General features: G+C 32.5%; 1 pseudogene; it reads right to left on the bottom strand.

Moving 5' to 3' along the window:
- Nucleotides 1-353: 353 nt before the first annotated feature.
- Nucleotides 354-472, bottom strand: LOC120615263 (uncharacterized; annotated as a pseudogene).
- Nucleotides 473-24,736: the final 24,264 nt, after the last annotated feature.

Genomic DNA, 24,736 nt, shown 5'->3' on the forward strand with positions numbered 1-24,736 from the left:
TTTATATCAATGGGTTTGTATACTGACTTTTCCTAACTTCCTTTTCAACCTGCTGCTATCCAGTTGAAATTGCTCATTAGCTATCATTTTTTCCTGTAGCCTACATGTCCTTTTTTGGGGGTTAATAGTCTAAAAGATATCTTTTTTTTTTTTTTTCATACTGGAGAAGTTGGAGAGATAGAGACTAAAGGTAATGTGTGTGTTCGATCTACAATGATATACAGAATTCTCAAATAGTAGAGTCGACTCTAAATTTAATTTTTTTTTTTTGGCAGGGGGCAAGGCAACTCTTGTTTGACCTCACAGATTGCAAGGACCTTGTCAGCTTACAATCCCTTATTTTTTATTTTTTATGCCTACAGCACCTGGTCTTCCTAGGTGGTCTCCCATCCACGTACTAACCAGGCTTGACCTTGCTTAACTTCTGAGATCAGACAGGCTCGGGCTTGTTCAGGGTGACATGATCGTAGACTTAAATATTTAAATATATAATATATTACATAAACACTAAAATGAAGAAAGAAATATATACTATTTGAAAATACCATATTTATAAATAGAATTGATAAATCATCCAAATTTATTGTTGAATAAGATAAAATTGTTACTATTTCATCATATTGAATATCAAAAAAGGCAAAAAAGAAAAAGTCACATAAGCTACATTATCTGATTATTATATTTTTAAAACTTAAGTATTTTCAAATGATAGTCTAAAACACTTAATCCCAAGCATTGAAAAGAACTAATCTAAGTGACTCTAGTCAAAACAAATAAACAGATAATTAGAATAAAAATATGGCATTTAAAAATCTATGACATTCAGCCAAAATGATATTCTAATAAACATTTATACTGACAATTTAATTATTATAAAATAAAAGACTATGAAATAAAATAATCATTCACCTGAATAAGAACAGAAATTTAAAAATAATAAAACTATTATGAAGAGATAATAAAAATCAAAGCAGCAGTTAATGATAACCAAATTTTATAATTAATATTTCTAACTCTCAACTTTCATCTGAGCTCCAGAATCCTATTTCTAAAGATCTATTCAACATTGTTCCCTGGACACTTGACAACATCTGTAACTCTATAAGCTCACAAATAAACTCATTATCTTCTCTACGGAAGCATGCTATTCTTATTATATTCACTGTCATGTTAATGTCCTAGGAACCCCTTCAGTGTCTCATGTTGAAAGTCTCTAAATCATCTTCAACTCATCCTCTTCTTTATTTCATGAAACCAAATTATTAACCACAAGTGCCTTATTTGACAAATAAAATTTCTCTTGAATCCGAATTATTATCACTTTTTACATAATTATTGCAAAACACAACTGCCTTTAGTTTTTTTTCTCTTTTCTCAAAATACCACCTGTGCTCTCTTAGTAAAGCTGAGCTGGTTATGTCACTGTCAGTTGAAAAAAGAAAAAAAGAAAGAAAAAAAAAGAAAGAAAAGAAACGTTGGTGAAAAGAACATATACACACATACCTAGAAACAGTATCTCATGCATTCTAGTATTTATTCCTAATTCTACAGAACATCATGTAGGAACTTTACAGTATAATTCTGATTCCTAACTTAAAATTATGAGTCTTTGATTCTATTCCATTGTAGATGATGACATGCACACTCAGTTCAAGTAAAACAAGATTGCTCACACTTCACAAATTCTCTTGTTATAATGAAAAATCTTTTTTTCTTCTTTCTGGTCACATTGAATTCACTCTTTTAGACTTCACTTAGTTTAATGTTCTCAAGAAATCTTCTTATCCATTCTAACCCTCTTTTTGTTTATAATTATATTATAAATGTATATGTGTGTATACATCTGTCTATAATATATATACTTCCCTATGAAAGCACACAGTGTGTATTTCTCAATTTTATATCTCCTCAGAAGTCCTAACACAAATAGTTAGACCATGATGATTAATACTCAAAATGTGTTTGTTCTAGCTAGATACAAATAGAGATATAACTTTATTAGCTCTAAAATATAAAACAGCTGAGACTGATTGTGACCTCAGCCTATTGTCAAGAACTGTAAAAGTATGAGATTTTAATTTATTTGCAACCTAACAAGTTAGCCTACCTCTGTTTCAGATGGTGAAAAAAGATATGACACCCCTGAATCAGAGACAAAGTACTTTATTACTTACATTAATAGAATTAGCCAGATTATCAGTATTTATACCAGTTCTCCAAACCTCACTACCCACAGAGGAACACACAAAAAGGGACAGTCGATGCTGCATGTTAAATGAGAGGAATTCTGACTTTTGGGAACACAAGTTGTTTATAATGGACAGAAATCTTGCCCGAGTTTTGTCCTGAAGGGATTATCTTTATTATTCTCTTGGGTAATAAATCTGCCCTCTGCCCCAAAGAGAGACATGGCCTCTTGTCTTCTAAGGCTGTTTCACAAACATCATTGAATAGTTAATTCAGAACAAAATAGTCAGTAGTTCTGCACACAAGATATACAGAAAAGCAAGATACCAGCTGAAAATTGTCTTCAAACCCCTATTTGTACCCATAACATTCTGATGCATTCGTAAAGGAACAATTATGATGGAGAGGAATAAAAGTCTTTGGAGTACAAGATTAGAACTATTATTTGTTCATTAGTTCAAGTAATACTTATTGAGTGCCTATTATGGACCAGACACTGATCAAAATTCTGGTGATATAGCAGTGAACAAAACAGTCTTTCTGACTTCTTGAAATTTACATTCTACAAAGAGGGGACTAGAAAATACACATGTAAGATACATATGTACATTAGATAGTGATAAAAATTGTGAGAATAAAACAGGGAATAGGGATACAATGTAATACATCCTTATTTAGATTGGATTATTAGAGATAAACTCTAATTAAAAGACCTAAAATGACATACATGGAGCCATGTAGCATTCTGGGCAGGGCGGAGGGGACATAGAGCATTTTCAGCAAATGAACTAAGTTTTAAGGTCCAAAAGGAGAATGCGCTTGGCAAATTTAAGGAATATTATGGAGGCCAATGCAGCTGCAGCACTGTGAGTGTAGGGGTCAGGATAATGTTAGGAAGTCAGGAGTCGGGAGACCATTCAAGGTCTTGTGGGTCATTGTAAGCATTATGGATTTTATTCTGATAGGAAAAGTCATTGGAAGTTTTTTAGCAGAAAACTGAAAATAAGCAGACATAAATTTGTAAGGATTGTTTTGAAATTAGGCTAGATGGTGAGTGGACTGAAAGATAGAAAACCAATTTGAAGTTGACTTTAATAGTCTAGGTGAGACATGTTGGTGGTTTGGATTGGGGTGTTTGAGGTAGGCATATGTAATGAATTATTGGATTTGAAATGTATATTGAAAATTTACCTTACAAGATTTTCTGAGTTTGGATGGGAGAAAAAGGGGAGTCATCTTGATTCTAAAATTTCTTGTCTAAACAATTATAAGTCAGGAAGATACTACATAATCACCCATTTTAATCACACTCATACTCTGCCCTTATGTATTTCTAAAGGTATATTTTTTCCATATTGTTTTATCATGTTTAACATTTTTATAAAGTATTCTGTAATCATTAAAGTACCTAGAAAGCTCAGAGCAAAATCTGTTAAATGTAGGATGCTCTGGATTCTAATTTTCATGTTACTATGTATAAATATTTTATTCCAATTATTTTCTTAAGTATTATCTGTTGCTCACATTAAATGTAAGGCTCTTTGACAAATATTTCATAAGAAAAACTTTGTCAAAAAAATTATCTTTATCAACAATTTTTTCATATTTTACCAATTTCAGAGACTAAAAAAATCATAGGACTTCTCGATTTAATCTCAGTTTTTACAGAATATATGTTTAACTTGATAAAATAGAAGTTCTATCAAAATATTTTCCCTACAAACTGAGATATTCTAAAGGAAAAATATAGAATTTTAAGGTCTCAAATAAAACTGAAATGATAATGAGCACCACAAAGAAAAGCAAATACTGCCTTACTGAAAGAGGTTTTCATTTAAAAAAAAAAAATCATAGTTCGGTTTTTCTGTGTATGTATAAAAATATTTATTTGATAGCCACAGCTACTATTTCAACTGGTAGAATATCAACACTGTGTCAATTCAGTTCCTCTGAAAAGGAGAAGCCAAAATAGAATAGATGTGTTAGAGAATTATTGGTAAATCACCAGTGAAGGATAAAGGACAGAGAGCAAGAGAAGGCAGGAATAGCCTTCAGGATACAATACATACCTGACACCTCAAAGGAAAGCATGAAAGAAGGAGAATTGGGTAGAAAGAATTTCATTCTGTGCTTCAGCACAGTTCTAAGAGAGTCTCATCCATCCCTGAGTAAAAATTGGCCTGCATTGGTCAGGAATTGTCTCCAGCATTGGCTCCAGTAACTCTGTCATGTTCAGACTTTGCCAGAAGCAGCTGGGGGAAGTTTGACTTGGGCAGAAATGTCACAATAGATCTGAGGAGACAGATTCAACTGCTCTCCATGGCCGGTTCTCTTGAAGGGAGCATTCAGCGATGCACTTTAGAGATGCCATGGCCTCAGATTGGAATTAACTGATATTCTTTTTAAAATATCAGATATCATTGAGATGAACCCTCTATTACTTAACTCTTTTCAAAGATTTTCTTCTGTTAGTAGTCAAGAAAGTAACTATTATAGCTTCACTTCGTGTTTGAACCAAGAAAATTTGGCATCAACAATTAACAAAATTAATTTAGAAGAAGATTCTTTGGACTAACTGAAATATCATGTTTCAAAATGATGAATAAACACCACTTCTTTAGCTTCATGCGTTAAGTTGTCACTCTCAGGCACATTCTTCTAAATTAACTAATTTTTGTACTAGAAGCTTATATTTCTTTAACAGAGTTGTGTCTTCTGGTTCTCATGTGACCACTGTGCTACTTATGTTGGATCATAAATGTTAAAACGCATTTTGTGTAAGCAAATTTTTTATCATCAAAGTTTCCATACCCTTGCATTACAAAAATGCACTTTCATTTTTCTTATTACTTACTGAAATTAAATAGGTTCATTGCGAAATAAAAAGCATCAGTAAACATTAAAATTAGTAGTTGTAGCTCTGTAGTCAGAGTAATCAGATTATTTTCTGTACAACCACATCAAGATCTTTCAGCTTTTATTTCTCATATATAGGTCACGAGCACCTAACCTGTCATTTATCAAATATTTCAATGATTTCTTATGACTTTTTGCATCTTGCAGGCCCTAATATGGGTCATAACAACTAGCTGGTATGCGAGCAGCCAGTAGGATTGCAGTAGCAACCATTTCTATTATCACTACCACACATCAGACAAAGTTAAATGTTCCTACTTCTCTTATTGAGAAAGAAAGCACCTTTCTTTCAATTAGCATGCATGCCGTAAGCTATCGTGAAAGGAAGGGTTTAGTTAAATCGAGTCTAAAAATGGTCAGGAAAAGAGAGATAGTTATTATTTCAGATTAAACCATGTGTTAGAAGTGAAATTCTGTTCACCATAAATGAATAACATAAATCATTAAATCATGTTATGGTAATGGCTGGAAGTACGTGATCAAGTCTTAAAAATCTATCTCAGCTCATTTTAATATAAAAGTTTAATAATAATAATAATAATAATAATAATACATTGTAAAAAATAAACAGTTCAGGAGAAATTCTAATGAAGACAGTACTGTAAGACAATAGGCCTATACCAAGATTATCTCTGGCAAACAAACATCTAATCACTGCAGGAGCTGCTAATGTTTTCTGGACAGGAAATTCATATACTTTTAGTAATTGAGTGTGATTTTGAACACTGTTCATATTAAAAAAGGAAGATAAGCAGGAAAGCCTTTGAAATGTCAGCAAACTTTAAACTAAGACTCTTTCTCTGAAAAGTAAGGGAAGTCAATCAGAAGATCCTAGCAAGTTTGAAAAAGATTTAAAAGTGAATAATGTGTTAAAGTGTGGCAGATGTGTGGGGTTTAAACCCAACATTCTTTGCTTTGTATTTGTACCCCTCTTTATATGACCCTGGGGAAAGTAAATTTACCTCCTCAGATTTCAGTCTTTTGTGTAAAATGAAATAATGACAACAGCAAGGCTGCTGTGAAATATTAAATAATATAAGTAGATCATTCTCCTGACTCTAATTTATAGCTCTAGAAAATATTAGATTACATTAGTATAATCTTAAAGATCTGTCATACTGGAAGCCATTGAATAAAATTGGAAAGATCATCATTTAAGAAATTTTAGACATGCTTAGATTTAGATATTGCTATTTTCCTTTCTCTGATAAAAGTGCTAATGCAGGCGAAGGAAGCTATTAGCATCATTAAGGAGTGTGGTAAAATCAAATATAGTGTAACTGCATGTGAGAAATCTAAGCAAAACTAATAGACAAATGTCTTTCAGTAAATCTTTTTCAGTTAAAATTTGAGATCACCTAATCACTGTGAATGAATTATAAAAATTCTGTCCTTGTAAAGATGCCACATTTCTTGGTGTGTAGGAATAATTTTTCAGAGTCCTATAACAAAATCTACTTTAGCAAGACTTTCTTGTGATAATGCAATGCAATATCATAAGAATCATTCAGTTTGAATAATCATTTTTCAACTGATATCCTCTGCAGCCAGCCATTCACATAACAATGCATCTTTGTCCAGCCTCATGCTCCACTGGCTTTCAAATGTCTTGCACTACTGGCTTTCCGAATTTAACTATTGTAGCTCCAGAGTTAAGGAAATTCACAGAGGACATGCCTTTTTGCATAATATTACTTCTTTAAACTAACTCACACAAAACTTTGCTCCCTAGGTTCTCATCAAGCAAGTATGTTTTGCTGTCATTAACACATTGATGTTAGAACTCTACCAGAGTAAAACCAAGAATACCAACTACTGTATACCACTGTTTTAAATGTGGACCTTTCTCATCACACTATTTTGAGCATATTTTACATAATTGAACTGAAGCTTAAAGAGAGGAAGTAATTTGGAAAAGATCATGGACCAGTGAGCTGTGAAACCTGGATCAGAAGAATCCAGTCTGACTTTAAAGCTTGTAGTCTCAGCACTTGTCACCCTTATTTATTGCCCATTTGTCTAACATCCAAAGAAAATATTATCTCAAAATCCTAAAGAAGAAAAAATATGTAGTTTATTTTTTTAAATAGTGATTCATAATCTTATTGGACACATATTATGTAATGTAAAAAACTAGATTGAGATTTTAGCTGTCTGAGAGATGCCTAGAACTCTGTTTCTGACCAACCTGGTTGAATTACCTACGCTATCTGAAAACAAGTTACTACCACTGTAGTAAAAGAGTTATATTAAATGATGAAAATTTAGAAATGTCCAAAATCTTTTCTAACAGCCAAATGTTAGTAGAGGGTTACGTTTAGTATGATATAGCTCTCAGTACATGATTTTGCTGTGAGTATCTACTCAGCTTGATGTCACTATACACCAGGTGCTTTCACTTGGGGCTTCTCATTTAAATTCTTACAACAGAGGTAACAATCTAATTTATATTTTGGGATTATAAACATTACATAACTAGCCAAGGTCAGACAACTAGCTCAGAATATAGTTGTCGATTTGAAATTAAGTCTCCAAAAGATAAGGCATTTCTGCTATAGTGTAGAAATATTAGATATATTGAACTTAATGGTACATAAGTATGGTACCTCCATTCTGAGTCAACTTAGAATTGGCCACTATAGAAATTTGCACGTGATTTGGTAGGCAACAGTGAAGCAATCTCCATGTTTATTTTTAAGGGTTGGTATAGGTGCTGTTTCTCCACACTTTTTTTCATGATTGCTCTTCGCAGGAGTCTTTTTTTTTTTTTAACTTCTTTTTTTCCAAATTACCCCTCCCATCCTCTTGAAATTAAATACTAAAAAACAGGACTTTGTTCAGTTGAGATAAGTTTTGGAGGACCAAAAACTATTTTAACAAGATTTGTTTTTACTCCATCCCTGAAACAATTTTTGTTCCCTTGGAGAAGATATCACTCCCCATTATATGAGGTCAAATAGTACTGTTACTTATGAATATGACCAATGATGTTGTCTCATCCTGTTGCCTTGGGGCAGCAGTTGGGCCTGCAGCTTTGCCTTCTCCTGATGCATTCCCTCCTTCAACTTCTCCACCTCCTATAGTTGGATAATAAATTGCTTATTGCATATTACTCTTAGTTGTTGTTGTTGTTGTTGTTGTTGTTGTTTGTCTAATAGAACCCTACTTAATAAATGGTAATGATTATTTTATCATTTTAAACTTCAATACATTAGTATGAATATACATATGTATTCCCAGTTTTCCTTTCATCCATTACCTGCCCTAAGTTCTTTTAAATTTAATTCATCAAAATAAATAAAGAAGGGGGGGGGAAGAAAGTAAAAAAAATTCCTGTGTACACACAGCCTCACTTAGGAAATGCCATTATTTCCTAGTTTTTTCAGTATTTAATGCATAGTTCAAATGTCATTAACACATTCAAAACGATCTAGAGAAAGAACACTTTTTGATACACATGTTCTTTTTAATTGAAACACCATTTATCATCAGTGTTTGTAAAATTACTCTTTCATCTTTCGGTTTATCTTTCACATATAAGTATTTTAAATTAAATAGACCTCAATTTACATTAGTTCTTATTAAATAGCAATGTAAATTTTTTCTGATTTGCTCTTCTCCCTTAGATTCTTGGGACCCAAGAGTTGGATGAGATATTCATTTAACTTAATATTTAACTGTTTCATTAAATCATTCATTATCCTCAAGATGAACCAATTGTTACAATAAAACAACAATAATGAAAATAACAGAGTGACGTCAGAAATATGGCAGAGTGAGAAATGTCCCCAGATCGCTTTCCTTGAAACAATAATAAGCTAAACATCTAAAACTCAACAAAAAATACCAAAGCTGTACACCAGCACATCTGAGCATGGGATCTGTGCATAAAAGCTACCACAGGTCAGAACACTGGGTGTTGGGCAGTGGACGGGAGAAACAAAGAAGCTGCCTCTTGCAGCCAATGAAGCATCCTGTGGGAGGAGGGGCAGGGGAGAAGATGTGGCGACATCCCGGAACAGCCCTGCCTGGGGCTGTGAGATCCATGCAGCCAGTGGCAGTACTCAGTCATCAGGGCAAAAAGCAGAGAAGCGGGATGGAAGAGAAACAACAGTGTAGCCACAGATGTAGAACGCAAGAATGAGCCACAGGCAATATCCTCCAACCCAGAGAGCCCCTCCCCCCAAATCTTCCAAGACAGAATATTGCAAAACCCTAAGAGAATCTGAACAAATGCTACCAAAACTGTTCTTAACACTGACAGGGACAGAAACTGAGGGTAGCAAGTGTGATTAAACATCTATAAGAAAAAAAAAAGGCATTATTATGACTTTATATAAAACGGATCCAAGAAGATTAGACACCACCTACTGGAAATAAAAAGAAAAGTGCCATCTTTGCAATGCGCTAAAGAAAGACCTTTATATAATAAATCATCTTTCAGTAAAAAAAAAAAAAAAAAAAGAAGAAGAAGAAGAAGAAGAAAAATAGTCCATTAAACACCATGAACAACCTAGGTAACACGGCATCTCAGAAAGAAAGAGAAAAATCTCCAGAAAATAAGTTTATAGACATAGAAATATGCGATTTAAGTGACAGAGAATTCAAAATGGTACTTCTGAAAAACCTCAGTGAATTCTGAAAGGAGTCATATCAACGATTTTAGGAATTGAAAAAACACCTAGATGACCACAGCAGTTCTTTAGCAAGGAGATTGAAATCCTCAAAAAGAAACAAATGGGCCTTCTGGAGATAAAGAACACACTGTAAGAGTTTAAAAATGAAATAACAAGCTTGGGAAATAGAGTCGATCCAATGAAGGAAAAGATCAATGATATCAAAGACAGAAATCTAGGCATAAATCAAAAGGAAGAAGAGAGAAACCAAAGAAAGAAAAACAATGAAAGAGCAATACAAGAAATAGCAGATCAAGAGAGAATCATAAGATCAGAATCATAAGAATAATAGACATTATCGAAGGTGAAGAAAACTAAAATATATATAACATAAAACAGAGACTAGAAAGCATTTTCAGGCAAATTGTGGATGAGACTTTCCCAAATCTAAGGAATGAGCTTGGAATTCAAGGGGTCAACAGAATAACCAATTATCTAAACCCAAAAAGCCCTTCACCAAGACACATTGTATTAAAATTATCAAAAATCAAAGACAAACAGAATTCTCAGGGCAGCCAGGGAAAAGAAAATGATAATTTATAAAGGAAAACCCATTAGATTATTATCAAACTTCTCAGCACAAATCTTAAAAGCCAGAAAGGAATGGAAATATATATTCAAACTATTAAGTGAAAGGAACTACCAGCCAAGAATGATGTATCCAGCTAAGCTCTCCTTTAGATATGAAGGAGAAATAAAGACCTTTCCAGGCATACAAAAGTTGAGGGAATTCTCCACTAGGAGGCCTGCACTACAGGAAATACTGAAAGGAGTCAGCTCAGCTAAAACAAATTGACAAAAAAAAAATACATAATTAGGAATAAAGTGACTATCAGGCTATTAGAAGCAGAGGAGTGCAACCCTTACTAAGAACAGGGCGTTATAAGCTTAAACAACGAGAAGAGAATTGCTATAGCAATATAGTAATGAACATTCAACATACATAGGGACAAATTGATACAACAATGACTAAAAAGAGGAGGATTTAAAGATCTAAATTCACAAAGGGGAATAGAGATAAGGTATGTACAGAAGAAAATAGATGACTGTTTATACATAATTATCCTTTACATATTCATAATGGTAACCAAATGCCAAAGATTAAAAACTAAAAATATATAACATAAAACAAGAAGGACCAGAGGGAAATCCCACAAAAGCCAACCAAAACAAACAAACAAACAAACAAAAAACCAGAAACACAAGACAAGGAAGCAATGGAAACACTAAGCTACCAAAAAGCATAAGATAAAATGGCTATAAGAAGACCTCATATTTTAATAATTACCCTAAATGTAAATGAACTGAACTCACCAATAAAAAGGCACAAAGTTGCAGATTGTATCAAAAACAAACCCAAACATATGCTGTCTCAAGGAGACACATTTAGGTTCCAAAGACAAATATAGACTCAAAGTGAAAGGGTGGAAAATAATATTTCAAGCAAATGGCATTCAGAGAAAAGTGGAAGTAGTGATGTTAAAATCATACAAAATCGACTCCAAAATAAAAAAGGTAAAATAAAGATACTGAGGGACACTTCATAATGATAAAGGGAATCACGTACCAAGAAGACATAACACTTATTAATATCTATGCTCACAATCAGAGAGCCCTGAAATGTATAAAGAAATTATTAACAGAACTAAAAGGAGAAGCAGACCAAAAACTATCATAGTAGGGTACCTAAATATGACACTGTTGGATATGCGCAGATCATCCAAACAGACAATCAATAAGGAAATAACATCTTTATATGACACATTAGACCAACTGGACATAATGGACATTTACAGAGCCTTTCATCTGATAAGGCTGCTTATATATTCTTCTCCAGTGCACGTGGAACAGTCTCAAGGATAGAACAAATACTAGGACACGGAGACAGCCTGAATAGATATAAGAGGGTTGAATTCATGCCAACCATATTTTCCGATTATAATGCTTTGAAATTAGAAATCAACTGTAAAAAAGAAATCAGGAAGAATCACAAATACATGGAGATTTAAACAACATGCTACTGAAGAATAACTGGGTCAGAGAAGAAATAAAAAGAGAGATCAAGAGATACACAGAAATGAATGATAATGATAGTACAACATATCAAAACTTTTGGGACATGGCAAACACGATCATAAGAGGAAAGTTTATACCATTACAGGCCTATCTCCAAAAACAAGAACGGGCCCAAATAAACAACCTAACAATTCATCTTAAAAACAAGAAAAGAAAGAACAAATGAAGACTAAAGTCTGCAGAAGGAGAGAAATCATCAAAATTAGAGCAGAAATAAATGAAATTGAAAACAAAAAAGAAAAAGAAAAAAGAAATGAAACGAAGAGCTGGTTCTTTGAGAAAGTTAATAAAATTGACAAACCCCTGGCTAGACTCACTAAAGAAAAAAGAGAAAGGATACAAATAAACAAAATCAGGGATGAAAGAGGGGAAACTACAACTGATGTCACAGAAATACAAAGGATCATGCAAGAATACCATGAAAAAGTATTTAAGAGCAAATTTAATAACCTAGAAGAAAATGGACAAGTACTTAGAAAAATACAAGTTTCTTAGACTCAAACTAGATCTGGTAAATCTAAATAGACTGATCAGCAGTATGGAAATGAAAACAATCATTAAAAACCTACCGAAAACTAAAAGTCCAGGACCAGATGGCTTCAACAGTGAATTCTACTAAACATTCAAAGAAGATTTAATACCTACTCCCCTCAAACTCTTCCGAAAAATCGAAGAGGAGGCAATACTTCCCAATTCATTTTATGAGGCCAATGTTACTCTGATACCAAAACCTGGTAAAGATAACACAAAAAGGAAAACTACAGACCAATATTTCTTGTGAACACATACAAAAATCTTAAATAAGATAATAGCGAACAGAATATAGCAACATATTAAAAAGATTATACACCACAATCAGGCTTCATCCCATGGGCACAGGAATGGTTCAACATGCAAATCGATTAATGTGATACACCATGTAAACAAATTAAAAAATAAGAATCATATGATCATATCAATAGATGCAGATAAAGCTTTCGACAAGATACAGCATCCATTTATGATCAAAACACTTAACAAAATTGGTATGTAAGGAAAGTACCTTAACATAATAAAGGCCATCTATGACAAATCCTCAGCCAATATTATACTTAATGGTGAAAAACTAAAAACCTTCCAAGATCAGGAGCAAGGCAAGGCTGTCCACTATTACCACTGTTATTCAATGTAACATTGGAGGTCCTAGCAACTGTAATCAGGCAAGAGAAAGATATAAAAGGCATCCAAAGAGGAAATAAAGAAGTTGAATTGTCACTATTTGCGGATGACATGATTCTCTATATAGAAAACCCTAGAGACACCACAAGAACACTATGAGCAACAATAAGCAAATACAATAACATCTCTGGACACAAAATCAACGTTTAAAAATCCATAGCGTTCCTATACGCTAATAATGAAGCATCTGAAAAAGAAGTGAAAAAAAAATTCCTTTTGCAATTGCAACAAAAAAGATAAAATACCTAAAAATAAATTTAATGAAACATGTGAATGATCTATATAAAGAAAGCTATAAGACCTTATTAAAAGAAATCGAAGAAGATACAAAAAAAAAAAATGAAAAGATATCCTGTGTTCCTGGATTGGAAGAATCAACATAGTTAAAATGACCATATCTCCTAAAGCATTATACAGATTTAATGTAATCTCTATCAAAATCTCATCAGCATTTTTAAAAGAAATAGAACAAAAAATCATCAGAAATTTATGGAAGCACAAAAGACCCCGAATTGCCAAAGCCATCCTAAGAAAAAAGAATGAGGCTGGAGGCATCACTCTGCCTGACTTCAAATTATGTACAAAGTGACAATAATCAAAACAGCATGGTTTTGGCAGAAAAACAGACATAGGGACCAGTGGAACAGAATCGAGAGTCCAGAAGTAAACCCATATTTCTATGGGCAAATAATTTTTGACAAAAAAGCCAAAAACATACAGTGCAGAAAGTAAAGCCTCTTTAATAAATGGTGCTGGGAAAATTGGAAGGCCATCTGCAAAAGAATGAAACTAGACTGTTGTGTATCACCACACACCAAAATTAACTCAAAATGGATTAAGGACCTGAATATAAGACCAGAATCAATAAAATGCATAGAAGAAAACATAGGAACTAATCTCAAGGACCTTGGTTTTAAAGAGGATTTTATGAATTTGACCTCAAAAGCAAGGGAAGTAAAAACTATTTAGTTTGACTATATCAAACTAAAAAGTTTCTGCTCAGCAAAAGAAATTGTCAACAAAGTAAAGAGACAATCATCTGAATGGTAAAATATATTTGCAAGCAATGCTTCTGATATGGGCCTAATATCTAAAATATACAAAGAACTCATATAACTCAATAACAACAACAACAACAACAAACTATTTAATCAAAAAATGGGCAGAGGACCTGAACAGACACTTCTCCCTAGAGGACATACAAATGATTAACAAATATAAAGATGGTCAAAATCCCTAGCTATTAGAGAAATGCAAACCAAAACCCCAATGAGATACCATCTCACACTGGTTAGAATAGCTGTATTCAACAGGACAAGTAATAACAAGTGTTGGATAGGATGCGGAGAATAAGGAACCCTCATACGCTGTTAATGGGACTTCAAATTGGTACAGCCACTATGGAAAACAGTATGGAATTTCCTCAAAAATTTAAGACTTGATCTACCATATGATCCAGCAATCCCTCTACTGAGTATTTACTCCAAAGACATGAAAACCCATATCCAAAAAGATATCTGTATACCGATGTTCATAGCAGCATTATTCACAGTGGCCAGGGCATGAAAACAACCAACATGTCCTACAATAAATGATTGGATAAAGAAGCTGTGGTACATATACAATGGAAGGAATATTACTCAGCCATAAGAAGAGATGAAATACTGCCATATGCAACAACATGGATAGATCTCGAGATAATCATGCTAAGTGAAATAAGTCAGACAGAAAATGTTGAAAATCATATGATATCACTTATATGTGGGATATAAACCTAAAAGCAACAAATAAACAGAACAAACAAACAGAGATTCATGGACATGGACAATAGACTAGTGGTTACCAGAGGGTACGCAGGAGGAGGGAGGTAGATGGGGGAAAAAAATTAAAAGAATTTATTTAATTATCTGGAGAATCTACAACTCTAAAGTAATAAATTTTTTCTTTAAAAGCAAAAAATAATAATAATAATATATAAATAAATAGATAGATATTCTAAAACAATATTTTTAGTCGCATACCACAGAATTTTGTTTTCTGTTAAGCATTACTTCAAAATGATTTGTATGGTGTATACTAGAAGCCTAAAAAATATTTCTATGATAATGTAAAAAATTAATAAATGAAAAAATAAAATTCCAAAAACAAAAATAAATAAATAAATAATCTTTTCTCTTTTCCAGTAAAAATAAAATTAAAAAAAAATCAAGAAATAAAGAAATAAGAACAGATGTTTCCTAGAAAGTAATGTAAGGTGCAGATCAGATAAGTTGGACAAAGGAAAAAAAGCACTTTCTTATTTCAATGAGAAATTAGTGTCACACAGAGGAAAATTGAGTATATCTAAATGACAATTCAATCTCAGGACAAGAATTGCTATTCAGACTGTGTCTGTTGAATAAAAAAGTGTATAATGTAAGATAAAATGTGCTTTTCATACAGTTTATGTTTTCAACCTGTTTTAATGTACATTCAGAAATTTAAATAACTGCATTTATTTAAATATATAATCATCAAAATAAATGTATCTGTGTTTACTCCAAATTTCAGAAATATTCAAACTCTTAAGAAGCTGTAATGAGTTCTATGATTTGGTACATTGTTTAAAATTAGCAAAAAGCATTGAAGATACTCTTTAAAATATTTTATGTATATATATATATATGCACATATAAATACATACATATATAAATGTGTACAAGTATATATAAGAGATGCTCTTAAAAGTTCAATATGATTTCTTTTTATTTTAGTTAAACTTAAAATTAACTAAAATGTTTTATTATTTATCTGAGTAAAGGAATTTCAAAACATATCATTCCCAAAGAATTGTTTTTAGAAAACTAATCATTAAGAATAATTGCTGTCTATTCCTAATTATATGGCACCATTCTTCTAATAAGTTATTTTCAGAGCATGAACCTTCAGATCCAGGTTCTAATCATATGTAAAATGTGTTTTTAAACTTAGTACCAGTATTTGGGCCACTGTCCCTTTGAGAATAGAATATTTCAGCAATTATGACAGAAAAACATTAAAGTATTTAGAAGGAAATATTAGCACACAAGCTCTTATTCTTTGAAAAAACATAAATAATTAACAAATATTTTTATTGCTACTTGATTCATAATCTTAAAAGGAAATCTATTTGTAGGAAAAGAAAATCTCCTTAGGAAATCATTTTGGGTTATGCTATAAGTAACTAAAGAAGTTCACAGTTCCGATTGTCTTCAGTTTGTTTAAAATACACGTCATCAACTGCAGTATTTTTCTCTATAACTATTCTGAAACTACATTCTACTCTAAGTCTGATTTCTGTACATTTTCTCCTTAATCATCCTTACTATAGTTATTCTACTCTTTTCCAATATTCAATTTGAATAAACACTTTAAATAACTTTTTCCTCATAAGCTTTTACAAACAGAAATGAAGTCAGATAGCATATTAAGAATTGAAAATGTGGCCAGCCTTATATATTCTTTACCAATACCACAGAGAAGATTAGTACAAAATAGCATTTAGAGAGCTTCAGAAAGTTTTAAACCAGATACTTCCTGGGGATAGTTTCTCAGAGTATACCCACACTCTGTGAACAAGTATAGGGAGCAGCCCAACACTTTTCCATATGACCAAGCAAGAGAGAGGCTTATTGAGACAATGAGAACCAGAGCATAAGGAAGGATCCCGTGGTCTGGAAAAAGAAAGCCAATATTTGATACAGTATGAGTCAAGGAACCAGAGAACAGATGAAAATGTGACTGCACATGCACGTCACATACACACACACTATTATAGAAATGTAAATATAAAGAATAAAGTTTTCATTATTTTTTCTTTTTATTCAGTTTAAAATATTAATAATAATACCTGCACATATCATCAAATAAAAACATCTGGCACATGGTTATAAACATACATTTAGTTGATCTAAGTATAAAATCAACCAATGACTTGACTCTCATTATTGCTCCTAATGCTTTAGTCAATTAAGAGGAGACAGGTGTTTAAATCACTATGGCTGTATATCATATTATTTAAAAACTTAATGGCACAGAACAGCTTATGGCACTCATGAATTCTTAAGGCCAAGTTTTCAGATGGGACATAGGAAGAATGACTTGTCTTTGCACTATGTTGCCTGGGCCTCTGCTGGAATACTCAAAATTTAGGCCTAGGATTATCTTGGCATTTGCTTACTCATAAATTTGGTGGATGATAGTGGTTGTTTGCTGGGAGCCTCAGGGTACTCTGTGATCTTTCCTTGTGGGTTAGCTTGGGATTCTCAAGGCAAATTTCCCAACCACATGGCTCTTTTATAGTTTTTATTACCTAGCTCTGTGGTCACATAGCATCAGTCTTGCTGTTGGTCAGGGCAGTCATAACCCTCTACTCATATGCAAGGTGAAAAAATAAACACCTTGATTCTCAGTTGGAAGAGTGGTAAATAACCTTCAAGACAAATAGGTAGGGTGGGAGATAGTGTTGCAATTATTTAAAAAATATAACCTGACACATCTGTCAAGAGGCACAATAGAAAGTTTAAAATTTGTCTTTCATTTAGTTAGTCTCCCCAAACTTGGTCATATCTCTTTTTTTTAGATCTGTCCACTATCCTTCTTCAAATAGCAAAATGATTCAGTCACATATCTTTAATTATGACATTACTTAGTTGACTTACTTCTGCATTAAGAAGTATAATTCTAATCCATTAAAAAAGGGCACGTTCTAGTTTTAGATTTTATATTATGCAATAATGCAATATTTATGAATATGTGAGTTAGAAGTTTTGTGTGACAGTGGTGAGGCTTTAGTCAAATCGTGTACATTAAAAAGACATTCATTTTGAGATTTTAGATATTTTATTTAGAGTAAAATACTTTCAAACACCATTTTGTTAGGGAAAACACCATTTGTGAGAGAGAACACAAATGTAGATAGCCTTGGGTTGATGGACAACTTTGAATTTTTTGCAAAATTATGATGCCATGGTTTTCTGATCGGCCCTGAGAAAATCTGTAAATTCTTATTGCCTTTTTGCTTTGTAGAAATTCTCATCTTTTTGATGTTTATGCTTACACAGTCTCTTCTTTTGGACACAAGTACCATGGAGATATTTTGGAATTCACATGCATCTATCACAAAAAAAGACAGATAGACAATGGGATGTTTTGTAGCATTAATAGAGACAATTTTTGGTGTGTTTTAGAGATAGGAACTCTGTTTGCAACCTGAAGTTCAGTCACATATAGTAACCTCTTGCTCAGCTATTTCAGAGACACTACTTGCTTGCCTGCCAGGCAACCAGTGAGGGGAATGAGAAAGTCCTAGGAATTGTGAAAACTCACAGTATTAATGAATATATGGAAATGAGTTTGATTACAAAGAGAGAAGAGACAAAGGCAGGCACTTAAGCAATTCATACATTAAAGAGAGTGGAAAAAGAAACTGCATTCGCAAATTGTATATGTTTAAATAGACTATCTTATGGCCTAAGGTAACACTTAGCTCACAATAGAACTATTTTACTCTAAAGTAACTATTGTTTATGTTTAAAACAAACATACAAAAAATGCAAGGTGTAAATTTTATGAGATTGCTTCTTATCTTTATATTTATAGCAGGGAGGGAGAATAAAAATAAATGAGTAAAATAAATTTTTACTCATCTTTATTCCTGATTTGCTTATGATAACCAGAATAATTTGCCAATCATATTTTTAAGTTTATAAACTGATAGAATATATTTATGTCTAAGTTCTTATACGATCTAAGGTATAAAACAAATATCATCCAAATGAACTGTAAATAATTTCATTTTAAAAGAAAACTTAGAAAAGAGTTAAAAATTTATTTTTTTAATTTAAATTTTAATCTTCCATTATCACTTTTTGTTGAAAAGAAGCAAAGAGATACAAAAAATAATAATTAAAACTCTCATATTTTCAGTTTTCTTTCTGCTATCTTTAGAGCCTCACCTAAACAACAACAAAAAAGGAAACTTGAACATTACTTGTCAAAAAATAAAAATGAAAGAGTATGAAAAGACCACAACTCCAACAATGTCAGCTTTCTCTTATAATGGCAGGCTACGTTAATCCAAAAAACAGTAGCAGTAGCAGAAGAATCCCTGGTGTTCAAACTTTTTCTGAAAGAAAAATATGTGGGGAGATTAACTTTTAACAGCTGTCAAGCATTTACTACCAATCTTTACAGCATCCTGTATACTTAAAAGCTCTGCCATTGATGGGTAAGAAAAACTTAGAACAATACAGATTAATATTCCACATGCATGTTTTTGAATGTGTAGCCATCAGGAGAAAAATCATATAGGTGTGTCAATATTAAAATCACATTATTATAAAAATAAAAATATGCATTTATGACTGTATAAAAGATAGATAAATAAAGAATAGGAGGAAGGAAGGAAGGAAGGAAGGAAGGAAGGAAGGAAAAGGAAGGAAGGAAGGAAGGAAGGAAGGAAGGAAGGAAGGAAGGAAGAATAGATGGAATGAAGGAAAAAGAAGGAAGAATAGATAGAATGAAGGAAGGATGGGAGGAAGGAAGGAAGAAAAGGAAGGAGGTAGGGTGGAAGGGTTGGGGAGAAACAAAGAGAAAATAAGAAAATAGATAATGGAATATTATACTCAAGCCTGAACTATAAAATTATTTTGTGGAATTAAAGTATGCTTTTAAGTCAGTACACTACATATTGAATTTATACTACTTATTAATTCTCAAAGAATATTTTTGAACTTTACAAGGTCAAATTTATGCACTTTGAACACAGAGCTTAAAATTCTAGAATATAAAATTTGCATTTTTATGAAGCTAGTGTGTTGTTGCTGTGGTAATATTAATAAGTATTATTGGTTTATTAAGTAATTAATTCATTTGGCCAAAAACTATTAATGTAAAATAAAAAGTTTAAGAGGCTTTTTTATATGTGAAGGAAGTCTTATTATTAATTTAAAGTGTTCTCCTTCCTTCTCCACTGTAACCAGAACAGTGATTATCCTGGCGAGGTGGGTAGAGTTCGTTTTTAAAGTCAGGGCTATATGCCATGACTTTCTGAATATATGCAAAATTATTTTCTTCCTTTTTCTTTTCTCTTTTTTTTTTTTTTTTTTTTTAATGAGCAAAAGCTAAACATGATCTAAACAAAAAGTGTCTGGTTAAATGAATGAGCAGAAAGTTAGGGCGGAAGTCATGGATGAATATATCCTTAAAGGTAAATATATTATTCTGAAGCCAGTTATTTTAAGAGAAGCTGACAGTGATCACAAAAAGAGAGCCATAATAGTGTAATAATCTTTCTTTTCACTTGTTTTCCTATCTATATTGTCCTCATTATCATCTTTCCCACTCTTTTATAGTTGTCATCTCATCTTATGATTTTCTAATACATCTTTGTGTGCCTTTATTATGTAGCAGTTTTTCCTACACTGTAATTTAATGAGGCACAAGCAAAAGGAAATGGAAAGGAAGCCATGCAGCTTCTGAGCATTATTCAGCATGCCCTAAATTGGCAGGCTCTGGGCAATTAAAAATTAAACTTGTGAAAAAAGGCAAATTTTCGAGGTTTTGCTACTGAGTTAAATTATATTGTTTGAAGTATAGGATAGGATAATATACTTTGAATGCATACAAAACTGAAGGAACAATATTTTGGGAATTATATGGCAATAGTCAATGTGAAAATGGCCAAGAACCAGTAAGCTCTGTGCTTATTTTTTCTGCTATTTTAGAAGATAATTTAGACTCTGCCTTAACCTGAGTTGCTCTGTTGTTGCTATTCATGATTTTAAAAGACATTCATGTTTATTTTCCTAGTGTGTGCACAGAACAAATAAACATTTAGGTGTTTACTCTGCACAGCTCAAATCCATAACTCTACAATTGTCAATACCCCAAATCCATTAGGCAAATACCTAGAAAAATATGAAAAATAAGTAACTAGAAGAATTAACAAACAAGTGCAAAGCTCCATAATAAGATGTTCATTTTGACCTTCCAGTTTACCATATAATTTCAGAACAATGTCATATACAAAGCAATGGACAAATACTCTCTGTGGATGAACAAGAATTCATTTTTTTAAATAAATTTTAAAATTTATTTTTAAAATTGAATATATTAGGGTAACTTTGGTTAATAGCGTTAATTTCAGGTGTACAGTTCTATAGTACAACATCTGTATATTGCATTTCATACTCATTGCCCAAAGTCTAATCTTCTCTTGTCACCATATATTTGACCTCCTTTATCCTCTTCATCCAAAGAATGTCTTTGATTAATCTTTTTAAGCCTGATGAGCTGCTATTACTGAATTCTATAAACAATACCATTTCTGCCAATGTTCTTTCTCATACCCAACACACTAGCCAAGAATAAGAGGGGAAATCAAAATTTCTATTCAGTCTCTACCTATCTTTCCTTTGGTTTCTGAATACTTTCTATTGCCAACTTCCTAAGTTTTCTCATGCCTCTGACCATCCAAGATTCTCATTGCTTCAGCCTTCTTTACCATTCAAAATTTACATGGCCTATGAAGTATTTTCTCAGGACTTGTAAGATAATGTGAATACATAGATAAAAAGTGATTGAGCATCTATTAAGGTCCATTACGTGTGTGGCAATTTATATACATTGTCTCATTTATACCTCACTTGATTTTTTTTAAAAAGATATTATCTTCAGTTCATAGATAAGGAATCAAAAGATTCAAGAAATTCATGAGATTAAGTTGCAGGTGCAATATCAGAGCTAGTTGATAATAGATATGAAACTCAAAACCCTGGAGAATATTTCTCTAAAGCTTATGCTCTTCTTACAATCTGAGAAACTAATGACTACTTTTATAATGATGAAGACACTGTCCTTTCTGATTAGATTGGTACATATTTTGGCAGACAAAAAAAAAATTAACAGAATTGGCATCTAACTCTAGGAAAGTCATACTCTTTATTACTAATTGGGGGTTAGGGGACTTCTGTTTTATATTCCTTTTCTCACTTCTACATGTATCTAGCCTGGGCAGATTCTTCTATTTTATTTCTGTCTGCTCAGCCATGTTGATGGTCAGCTTTCTTCCTTGCTTTCTTCCATTGGATTCTATCATTGTTTTCTAGAGCCAATGTGGCTGTTAATAAACTGAATTCTGTCTTCCCAAAATTTATATGTTGAATCCCTAATTCCCAGTACCTCAGAATGTGACTGTACTTGCAGCTAGGTCTTTTAAAGAGGTTACTAGTTAAAATAAGACCTATTCCAATTTGACTGGTGTCCTTATAAGAACAGATTAGGAGAGACACAAGTGATGCACATACAGAAGAAAAGTCATTTTAGGACACCACAAGAAAACAGCCATCTGCAAGCCAAGGAGAGGACTCAGGAGAAACCAACCCTGCTGATACCTTGATCTTGGACTCTTAGCTTCTAAAATTGTGCCAGAATAAAAGTCTGCTTTTTAAGCCAACAGTCTGTGGTATTTTGTTATATTGCCATAGCAGGCTAATAGAGTAGCTGTAAAACACAAGGCTTATACAGATTGAAAAGCAGAAGAGATAAGTGAGAGTCTTCACTGTGAATTTTTTTCTTGGACAGGCCCTTCTCAAGAGTTTTGAGTGAAGTTGCAGATATTTGTGTGTGGCTGAGAGGTAATGGTTAATAATATATTAATGCATCATACCTGGTATTTTAAATATAGGCTTCTAGAAATACATTTTAACACTGAGGAAGGTCACTAATAATTTATTTTCAGGTGTTTTCCCTGAAAGAAGAGGGGAAAATTGAGAAGAGTAAGTGCTCCTCAAGCTTATGTATTCAGTCTATAGCATCTGGGTGTACATTCATTAAAATGCTGAAAGGAGGTAGAATGGAAGTTCTTATGATTTCTGTGTCTGGTGAAACTCTACGTCCATGAATTAAGAGGATAATGAAAGAGGAAAAATAAATTTATAATTTGAACGATTCCCAAATGATAAATACATGACTAATAAAAGAAGAGTATCCTTGTGGTTCTCCCAAAGCAGGTGCTGATGCAAGAACTTTGATGCAGGTAGTCTATTTAAGAATTCAGCAAAACACATGGTAGGAAGTGGAGAAACAGGAGATATGATTGATAAAAAAGCCAAAAAAGCATGCACCAACTGGAACTATAATTCATAGTGCAATAGTCACAAGGGTAGCTAGGGAGACTGAAGTATTTATCTACAGATTCCCATCACCCAGGCACTGAAGATAGCCCCTAGGTATGTTAACTCCTTCAAAATTCTTACAGCACTGCAGAAATCCTTTATCACAGAAGATTGACAGACCAGCCCTTGAAGTGGAAAGCTGTCAGACTACAGTGAACTATGTACAACTATAGGTGGATCAAGGGATTTGGGTGCAGGGCATCAAAGGCATTTGGTAAATTAGATGTACTCCAATTTTATAAATTAGCTAAAACATGGACAATTTAAGTATTACCCATAATTAATATAGTCTATTTAAAATAACTTACATTTGAATATCTGTATTTTATATGGAAATGAAAAGGTCAGTAAAGTAAAACATGTAATTCTGGGTAAAGCTGCTGTAGCAACATGATATCCATGGAAACTTACACATCTAACCTGATAGTCATCAAGTCTAGTCATCTTAGGTTAATATTTACAATGCTTAATGTATGTAGCCTGGGACAAACTATATGAGAAAGAGAAAATACGATACAATAATGTATGATACAATAATGGCAGTGAGTATTAACTAGTGTGTATATTTTTAATTGTGAATTATATAACTCATTATTTTATTGGTCAGTTTTATTTCACGGGCCCAGAAATTTGAAAAGTTTGGGGTATGTGGGGAACAGAAGCAAGTGTATGAATTTTTATTAAAATAAAGATATGAACAATAAAGTGGACAAATTATAATTGTATACCACAGTGAATTTATACAAGATGGATATATATGAAACCAGCACCTCTAATGAGAAGCTGAACAGGTTCAACACCACAGAAATCCCGTCATACCTCCTTCCAGTCATAATTCCCAGAAAGGGTAATGACTATTCTGACTTTCAACGCTGTAGATAAGTTTCATTTATTTTTAAACAGTATGTAAGTGGGATTTTGCAAATATACTTTTAGCTTCTTACTTCTTTAACTCAATACTATTTTTGTGAGATTCATCTATATTGTTGCATGTAGTAAGGTTAATTTACCCTCATTGCAGCTTAGAATTCCATTGTGTGAGTATAGTGATTTACTTATCAAAATTTTTTTTTTCCTGGACAAATGTAAACTGTTATCACACAGAACTACAGTGTTTCTTAGGAAATTTGAATTTTACATTTTTAGAAAAAAAATTATATTATTTTTTCACTATATGCAATCAAAATAAGCCACTATTTCTTGCTAAAATAAAATTATTCTGCCTTTTTAATCCTATAATTTAATACTCCTATTTTTTTTTACTTTCATAGGTAGATATCTGTGTGTTTTACAAAGTTCATAAAACTATAAATTCAACTGTTAACTTTTATTCATTCAATAGATAAATTTTTTGAGCATCAACTGTGTGCAAGTTATTTTGCTATGTACTAGAATCATGATAAAAAGAAAAAAAGAAAGAAAATAGTCCCTGTTGTTCCCCAACTGAGTTTGCAATCTAAAGGGGCA

This window comes from Pteropus medius, unplaced genomic scaffold (assembly GCF_902729225.1).
Source record: "Pteropus medius unplaced genomic scaffold, Ma_sr-lr_union100, whole genome shotgun sequence".
Classification (NCBI taxonomy): Eukaryota; Metazoa; Chordata; class Mammalia; order Chiroptera; family Pteropodidae; genus Pteropus; species Pteropus medius.